The sequence below is a fragment of the Plecotus auritus genome (genome assembly GCF_963455305.1).
Source record: "Plecotus auritus genome assembly, chromosome: 2".
Classification (NCBI taxonomy): domain Eukaryota; kingdom Metazoa; phylum Chordata; class Mammalia; order Chiroptera; family Vespertilionidae; genus Plecotus; species Plecotus auritus.
This window is the reverse complement of record NC_137771.1, coordinates 99,516,493-99,526,431: the sequence shown is the minus strand read 5'-3', so window position 1 is coordinate 99,526,431 and position 9,939 is coordinate 99,516,493. Positions and strand designations below refer to the sequence as shown.

General features: G+C 41.3%; 1 pseudogene across 1 annotated transcript; it reads left to right on the top strand.

Moving 5' to 3' along the window:
- The first annotated feature begins 3,248 nt into the window (after window positions 1–3,248).
- LOC308241155 (major facilitator superfamily domain-containing protein 8-like) lies at window positions 3,249–6,712 on the top strand (annotated as a pseudogene). The gene is made up of 3 exons: window positions 3,249–3,268; window positions 5,378–5,773; window positions 5,925–6,712. The product of its transcript is annotated as a major facilitator superfamily domain-containing protein 8-like (transcript).
- The last annotated feature ends 3,227 nt before the right edge of the window (window positions 6,713–9,939 follow it).

Here is a 9,939-nt window from a genome sequence, read left to right as displayed (position 1 = left end):
CAGCAGGGGAGAACAGTTAGGGACAACCAGGCTGGCAAGGGAAGGAAGTTAGGGGTGACCGGGCCAGCAGGGGAGGGCAATTGGGGGCAACCAGGCCTGCAGGGGAGGACAGTTAGGGGTGACCAGGCCTGCAGGGGAGGGCAGTTGGGGGCAACCAGTCCAGCAGGGGAGGGCAGTTAGGGGCAACCAGGCTGGCAGAGGAGGGCAGTTAGGAGTGACCAGGCCAGCAGGGAAGGGCAGTTAGGGGTAATCGGACTGGCAGGGGAGCAGTTTGGTGTTGATCAGGCTGGCAGGGGAATGGTTAGGGGATGATCAGGCTGGCAGACAGAAGCAGTTAGGGGCAATCAGGCAGGCAGTCAGAGGAGCAGTTGGGAGCCTGGATTGTGAGAGGGATGTCCGACTGCCCATTTAGGCCCAATTGGACATCCCTCGAGGGGTCCCAGATTGCAGAGGGTATAGGATGGGCTGAAGGACACACACACACACACACACACACACACACACACACACACACCCGTGTACAGATTTCGTGCACTGGGCCTCTAGTTCAGAGAATAAAAGTTGTTTATTCATCTCATTAAAACTGCAGCAGTAGGTGGAGGACTTCCAGTTTCTGGTCTGGCATGTAAAGAGTTTGGAAGTCATTACCTCTGTCCTCACAAAAAGAAAAAACTGAACCAAATGAAAATCAATAACTTTTCTTAGAGCCATCAGACAGCTGCTATCACAGGAAAAACTGCTGCCCCTGAAACTGGAGAGATAGACAGGCAGGTACAGAAGCTCACAGCTCACTGGAGAGAAGCCTAGGAGCATAAACACAACATTGAAGCTAGAACCAGTTTCTTTTCCCAGTGCATCATAGCAGTTTTCAACAAAAAATTACAAGGCATATTAAAAAGACAAAACAGAGTTCAAAGAAATAGAGCTGGTACCAGAACCCGACCCAGATGTGTTAGAGATGTTGAAATTATATGACTAGGAATTTAAAACAACTATCGTTTATATGCTAAGGACTCATATGGAAAAGTGGGAAACATTCAAGAAAAGATGGGCAATGCAAGCAAAGAGATGGCAACTAAGAAAAATTCAAAAGAAAATAGTAGAAATAAAAGACACTGTAACTTAAATGAAAAATGCCTTTGACATGTATGGGAGTGGGGGGGGGCAATGGTAAGATATGTACACATATAATACCTTAATAAAAATAAATAAATAAACAACACTATTGAAAAAAAAATGCCTTTGAAGAGCTCATCGGTAAACAAAACACAGCCCAGGAAAAAATCAGTGAGCTTGAAGAAATGTTGATAGAAATTTCTAACAAAGAAATGCAGAGAGGAACATAATGAAAATGATAGAATAGAATATGCCAGAACTGTGGTACCATTACAGAAGATGTAATGTACACAAAATGAAAATACCCAGAGGAGGAGAGTGAGGAAGAGAGGGAGAAGGAAAAAGAGAGGGAGAGGGAGGGAAGACAGAAGGGAGGGATAAGGAGAGAGAGGGAGGGAGAGAAGGAGGTGGAAGAGGGGGAGGAGAAAGAGGAAGAGGAGGAGAAAGAGAAGAGAAAGGAAGAAAAGAAATATTTGAAGCTAATAATAATTTCTAAAGACCTGGAGTAGCTGTATTAATTTCATAGAAAGCAGATTTCAGAGCAAGAAAAATTATCAGAGGTACAAGAGGCATTACAGAATAATTAAGGGTCAATTCTACAAGAACATATAACAACCACTAGTGTGTATGTGCCTAAAAATAGTGTCAAAATACATGAGGCAAACATATAACTGCAAGGAGAAATAGACAAACCGCTCTCAGATGGGAGGCTTCCATACCCCTCTCTCAGTAACTGACCAATGCAGCAGGCAGAGACACAAAGAACACAGTACCACTGAACAGCACCATCAGTGATGGAGGATTTAATGGACATCTGTAGACTACCTCATCTAACAACTGCAGAATACATATTCTTCTCAAGCTCACATGGACCATATACACATTATGAGCTATAAAGTACACTTTAATGAATTAAAAGAATAGAAATCACACAAAGCATGCAATCAGACCACAGTGGAATTAAACTGAAGATCAGTAATGTAAAGACAGCTGGAGGCCTAAGATCATGTTATCACTTAATACATATAGAAAAATCATTTGATGAAATCCAACGCTCATTCATGACTAAAACTCTCAGCAAACTAGAAATAGAGGGAAGTTTTCCCAACTTGATAAAGAACATCTACAAAAACCTACTGCTAAATCTATACTTAATGGTGAGAAACTTTGTATTTTCCTACTAAAAATCAGGAACAAGGCCAAGATGTCCTCTCTCATGACTCCTTTTGCATATTGTACTGCTCTAGCTGTACAATAAAATAAGAAAATAAAATTAAAAGTATACTGATTGAGAAAGAAACCTATTTTTTTTTTAAGATTACATAATTGTCTATACAGAAAATCCCAAATAATCCACAAAAAAACTTCTGCAACTAATAAACAATTTACAAGGTTATAGGATACAAGGTTAATACACAAAAAAAGTTGACTGTTTTCCTTTAAAACAATGACAAACAATTGGAATTTTATATTAAAACACCATTTATATTAACACAAAATATAATGAAATAGTTATAAATCCAACAAATGTATCCAAACTTTATATGAGAAAAACTACAAAACTCTGACAAAGAAATCAAAGAAAATCTAAATGGAGAGAAATTCTATGTGTAGTGATAGGAAGACTCAATATTGTTAAAATGTCAGTTCTTCCCAGCTGGATCTATATATTCAATGCAATCTCAATCAATATCAGAGCAATTTACTTAGGAATATCAACAAATTGATTCTAAAGTTTATTTGGAAAGGCATAAGACCCAAAACAACCAATGCAATATTAAAAGAAAAGAACAAAGTAAAAGGACTGAGAGTATTCAACTTGAAGGCTTCCTTATGAAGCTACATACAGTAGTAATCAAGACAGTATAGTATTGGTGAATGAATAGACAATTAGAACAATGGAACATAATAGAGAGCCCAGAAATAGACCCACGCAAATATAGTCAAGTTTGACGAAGAAGCAAAGGCAATTAAATGGAGAAAGCAGAGTATTTTTAATAAATGGTGAAGAGTGAAATCGGCACCATAGCAGAATGAGAAGACCACTTTACTTCCACTCTTAAGTTACAACTCAGATAACTACAGTTCAACAAGGATGCCCTGCTCAACACACAAACATATCTGAGAGATCCATGCATCGAGACATCGGAAGGTAAGCATATCAGAATAAGCAGAGGAGGCAGGATGGGGGTAAACAGAGACGAGGTCTGCAGATTCAGTCCAGTGCCTACTGCTGTCCAAGCTGACATGGTAGTGGTGTAGGAGTTAGGCTACAGCCCTTACACAGCAACTGAGGGTAGGTGGAACAGAACAAACATTCTGGCCTAAGTAGCCCACTGCAGCTATAGCTAGTGACAGGCAGATACACAGCACAGTGGTGTGGCTGCTGTGGACTAGCAGCAGCCATTGTTCACAAGAAAGGAAAGCCACAAACTCAAGAAGTGGCCTCACTCACACCCCACCCCCACTTCACCCAACACTCAGGGTAGAACCCAGTAAAGGCAACAGAGGTGTCTCGGGATATCACAGAGCAGCAAGCAGTCTCTGGTTACAAGGAGGCAGCTCTGAAAATGTACAGACCCGAAGCCCCATCACATGCCACATCCCACCACAGGAATAGAACCTGAGACAGAGGAAACACAGACACAGAGAGGATGCCACCACCTTGGGGAATACAGGGCATATTCCATGACCAAGGCAACACAGCCCACTGAGATCCCAGAGGTACCAGTAAAGTAAACAGAAACTTGCCCTATAGCACCATCTACTGGAAAACAAAAGAAAGTCCTCTACTTATTAACCTGCTGAATTAAGAGCGAAACAGTACCAGTGACCCCACTTTTGGGAATGTCACCTAACAATCCTGAGACACCAATCAGAAAGAATATATGCAATCCTATGTTCATAACAGCATTATTTATAATAGCCAAGATCTGGAAACAGCCCAAGTGTCCATCAGTGGATGAATGGATAAAACAACTGTGGTACATTTACACAATGGAATACTATACAGTTGCAAAAAAGGATTTCTCACCCTTTGAGAGAGCATGGTTGGACCTGGAGATTATTATGTTAAGTGAAATAAGCCAATCTGAGAAAGACAAATATCACATGATTTCACTTATTTGTGGAATCTAATGAACAAGATGAATTGACCAATAAAATAAGACCCAAAGCATGGAGGCATGGAACAGACTGACATACCTTGATGTGGGTTGGAGAGATGAGGATAGATAAACCAAAGAACTTATATACTTACTAGTGGCCCGATGCACGAAATTTGTACATGGGGGAGGGGGGTGTCCCTCAGCCTGGACTGCACCCTCTCCAATCTGGGATCCCTTGAGGGATGTCCCACAGGGATAGGGCCTAAACTGGCAATCGGACATCCCCCTCGCAATCTGGGACTGCTGGCTCCTAACCGCTCGCCTGCCTGCCTGCCTTATCACCCCTAACCACTCTGCCTGCCCGCCTGCTCACCTCCAACTGCCCCCCCTGACGGCCTGCTCTTCCCCAACTGCCCTCCCCTCCTGACCTGATTCCCCTAACCACCTCTGCCTCGGCCCCGCCACCATGGCTTTGCCTGGAAGGACTTCCGGAAGGTCTCCTGGAAGGTCTCCCAGTCTAATTAGCATATTACCTTTTTATTAGTATAGATATGCGTAGCCCATGGACATAGGCAATAGGCTGGTGAAGACCTGGGTGGGGTGGGTATGGACTGGGAGGATGGGGATAAATGGGAGCCATCTGTAATACTATCAACAATAAAAAAATATACATTTTTTTAAAATTCAATAAAGTAGGTATAGAAGGAAAGTACCTCAACATAATAAAGACTATATATGACAAACCTCAGCTAATATCAAGTTCAGTGGTGAAAACCTGCAAACTTTTCCTTTAAAATTGGGAATTAGATAAGGATGCCCACTCTCACCACTTTTATTCAACATAGTAATGGAAGATGTAGTCAAAGGAATCAGGCAAGGAAAAAGAAAAAAAAGGCATCCAAATTGAGAATGAGATGTAAAATTGTCATTATTTGCTGATAACATGACTATATATAGAAAACCCTAGGAGCAGATGTGGGAGGAAGCCGCCCTCACCCTCCTGCACCCCTGGTAATGACCACTTTATTGGCATTAGTAATACTGGGCAAGGCAAGGAGTGCGAGGACAGTAGTGGAAGCTGGTGGCCTTTCTCGAGAGACCTGGAGAAAATGGGATATTATAGAAACTGAGGAGCATTTTAAGAGCCGATGAAGTGTAGGATTTTCTATTGTGATAATGTCAATATGGCCATAACTCCAAAAGGTTGATCAAACCTCCAATGTAAGTTTTTTGGTGGCTGGATTATTGTTTAATTTAGTCTTGTCCAAATGGTAACTTTACCTACATTTGATTTGTGGTCTAATTATTGATCAAGAAAAGAATCTCTCATTGTGTCCACCTTCATTTCAGTGGCAACCAACTGCCTCTGTTTGTCCATGTCTTAGCTTCTCATAATAAATAGTACATATTGGTCACTAATGAATTAGTGGGATTCGGAGCAGGAAATATAGCAGTTATTAGATCACATATTGCTGGTGCCACTTTCCTTCAGGAAAGAGCAGATTCCATGGCAAACACAAGTGCACGTCAAGTACTAGGTTTTATTCCAGGTCCAGTTTTCAGAACTGTTTCACACTCATTGGAGAAAATGGTGTGGCATGAAGACTGTAAAGCTGCAGATAAACACGTAGACAGCACCGGTTTTACTTCGTGCCTTCCTGGGAATTTTAAATATTTTTCTGAGTCTTACTATATTAAAAGAACATCATGTGGATGACTCAGGACAGCAGTGTAAAAATATTAATTTTGAAGAAGCAAGTACAGATGAAGTTCAGGTTCCCAAGGGACATATTGATCAAGTTGCTGTTGGAACTACCAAAGTTCTATTTTCCATGGTCCTATCCTTGCTCTTTTGGAAGCCATCCTTACTCCATTAATAATAGATATGTATGCCTGGACTCGAGAACAGGCTGTGCTATGTGATGGAATATACTTGCTGCTCTTGGAGTTGAGGCAGTTATTATTTTCATGGAGATTAAATTACTTTCCAAAAGACTGGCTAGCGTGCTATTCTACTGGGAGGGCTCATTGTTGTCTGGGTTGACTTCTTCAGCTTGTTACCTTGGGGAAATCACTTTCCCAAAATACAGTGGGAAGATTTACATAATAATTGAATCCCTAAGACTGCATTTGGGGAAATGATTGTTACTCTTTGGAGTTCTCCAAGAGAAGATCACAGTGAATGGCCAACTCGTTGCCCAATTGAACAAGCTTGGTGCCTCTACATCCCCATGATCCATCTGGCCCAGTTCCTCACATCAGCTGTGCTAACTGGGATAGGCTATCCATCCCGCATTGTCATATACATTATATTCAAAATTCTGGGACCAAAACCTCAGAGTGTGTACATGGGCTGGTTAATAGCTTCTGTAAGTGCATCTTGGATTCTTGAACCTGTGTACATCAGCCAAGTGTTCACTCTCTGGGGCCCATGATGGGCAGTCAGCCTGGTGTGTGGAATAGTGGTGCTCACCCTCACTCTCCTGTGAGTGGTTTACAAAGACTCATTGCTTTTTCTCTAAGGCATGGGAGGATTCAAGGGTAACCCAGCTAACTTAACACTGGGATGTACTTGCTGTATGGGATTTCCTTTATTTTACTAAGGCTTTGCTAGACAATCGCTATGAGTCAGTTTCTAAAAGTCAGGATTTGGATATCGTATATTTTTTTCAATTTTTTTATTGATTAAGGTATTACATATGTGTCCATATCCATTCATTGCCCCCCCACCCCACTCCCATGCATGCCCTCACCCCCCAGTGTCCTGCATCCATTGGTTATGCTTATATGCATGCCTACAAGTCCTTCTGTTGATCTCTTACCTCCCTTCCCCCTCCCCAACTTTCCCGCTGTAATTTGACAGTCTGTTCGATGCTTCTCTTCCTCTGTATCTATTTTTCTGTTCATCAGGTTGTAATGTTCTTTATTATCCATAAATGAATGAGATCATGTGGTATTTTTCTTTCACTGACTGGCTTATTTCACTTAGCACCGTGGTTGGCAAACTGCAGCTCGCGAGCCACATGCGGCTCTTTGGACCCTTGAGTGTGGCTCTTCCACAAAATACCATGGCCTGGGCAAGTCTATTTTGAAGAGGTGGCATTAGAAGAAGTTTAAGTTTAAAAAATTTGGCTCTCAAAAGAAATTTCAAGAGGAGGAAGGAGTGGCTGCGGAATAGACAGACATGTCCCCAGCCTTGTCCCAGAGCAGACAGAAAGAACATCTGAGGGTTGCACGGGGAGTGTTCGTTGGTAAGTTGAGGGACAACTATACTCCAGGAGACAGTGGGGGACTGCTGGATGGGGCTTCCCTGACCAGGCAGCCCCACTGCTATTGGGTTCCCTCCCGGAGCGACCAGCTTGGACGCAGAGACCGCACCATCTTGAAGGGGAAAGTGGATGTTATCGGAAGCCGGAAGATCTGCAACAGGGGCACCCACCAAACAGCTGCAAGCCCCAGAGCACCAGTCCTCAATTGGCATGGATTCGGAGGAGCTCTACACTCCACCACAGAACAGTCAGATTTCACTAACGGTCTAATCGACTCATCTGCTGATGGGCATTTAGGCTGTTTCCAAATCTTAGCTATGGTGAATGTGCTGCTATAAACATAGGGGTGCATATATCCTTTCTGACTGGTGTTTCTCGTTTCTTGGGATATAATCCTAGAAGTGGGATTATTGAGTCAAATGGGAGCTCCATTTTTAGTTTTTTGAGGAAACTCCATACTGTTTTCCACAGTGGCTGCACCAGTCTGCATTCCCACCAGCAGTGCAAAAGGGTTCCTTTTTCTCCACATCCTCGCCAGCACTTGTCATTTGTTGATTTGTTGATGATAGCGATTCTGACAGGTGTGAGATGGTACCACATTGTCGTTTTGATTTGCATCTGTCGGATGATTAGTGACTTTGAACATGTTTTCATATGTCTCTTGGCCTTCCTTATGTCCGCTTTCAAAAAGTATCTATTTAAGTCTGTTGCCCATTTTTTTTAATCAGGTTGTTTATCTTCCTTTTAAGTTGCATGAGTTCCTGTAAATGTTGGAGATTAAACCCATATCAGAGATAACATTTGCAAATATGTTCTCCCATGCAGTGGGCTTTCTTATTGTTTTGTTGATGGTTTCTTTTGCTCTGCAGAAGTTTTTTATTTTGATGCAGTCCCATTTCTTTATTTTCTCTTCAGTTTCTATTGCCCTAGGTGCTGTATCAGTGAAGATATTGCTTATGCATATATCTAAGATTTTGCTGCCTGTGGATTCCTCTAATATTTTTATGGTTTCCCAACTTACGTTTAAGTCCTTTATCGATTTTGAGTTTATTTTTGTGTATGGTGTAAGTTGGTGGTCTAGTTTCATTTTTTGCATATATCTGTCCAATTTTCCAACACCATTTATTGAAGAGACTGTCTTGACTCCATTGTATGTTCATGCCTCCTTTGTCAAATATTAATTGAGCATAGTGGTTTGGGTCGATTTCTGGGTTCTCTATTCTATTACACTGGTCTATATGTCTGTTCTTATGCCAGTACCAGGCAGTTTTGAGAACAGTGGCTTTGTAATACAGCTTGATATCTGGTATTGAGATCCCTCCTATGTTGCTCTTCTTTCTCAGGATTGCTGCAGCTATTCGAGGTCTTTTATTATTCCAGATGAATTTTTGGAGAGTTTGTTCTAGGTCTGTGAAATATGCCTTTGGTATTTTAATGGGGATTGCATTGAATCTATAGATTGCTTTGGGTAATATGGGCATTTTAATGATGTTGATTCTACCAATCCATGAACACGGTATGCTCTTCCATCTATTTGTGTCTTCCTCTATCTCTTTTTACAATGTCCTGCAGTTTTCTGTGTATAGGTCATTTACCTCCTTAATTAAGTTTATTCGGAGGTATCTTAATTTTTTTGGTGCGATGGTAAATGGGATTGCTTTTTTAGTCTCCCTTTCTGTAAGTTCACTATTGGTGTATAGAAATGCCATAGACTTCTTAGCATTAATTTTGTATCCTGCTACATTGCCGAATTCATTTATTAAATCTATTAGTTTTTTGATGGAGTCTTTAGGGTTTTTTATGTACAGTATCATGTCATCTGCATATAAGGGCAGCTTTACTTCTTCTTTTCCAATTTGGTTGCCCTTTATTTCTTCTTCTTGTCTGATTGCTGTGGCTAGCCCTTCCAGTATTATGTTGAACAGGAGTGTTGAAAGCGGGCATCCCTGTCTTGTTCCTGTTCTTAGGGGAAATGGTTTTAGTTTTTGCCCATTGAGTATGATGTTAGCTGTGGGTTTATCATATAAGGCTTTTATTATATTGAGGTATGATCCTTCTATTCCCACCTTGTTGAGAGTTTTTATCAAGAAAGGGTGCTGGATTTTGTCAAATGCCTTTTCTGCATCAATTGATATGATTATGTGATTTTTGTCTTTCACTTTGTTTATGTGATCTATCACATTTATTGATTTGCGGATATTGTACCAGCCTTGCATCCCTGGGATAAATCCTACTTGGTCATGGTGTATGATGTTTCTAATGTAATGCTGGATACAGTTTGCTAGAATTTTGTTGAGGATTTTGGCATCTATGTTCATGAGGGATATTGGCCTGTAATTCTCTTTCACTGTGTTGTCTTTATCTGGTTTTGGTATTAGGGTGATGCTGGCTTCATAGAATGAGCTTAGAAGTGTTCCTTCCTCTTGAATTTTTTGGAATAGTCTGAG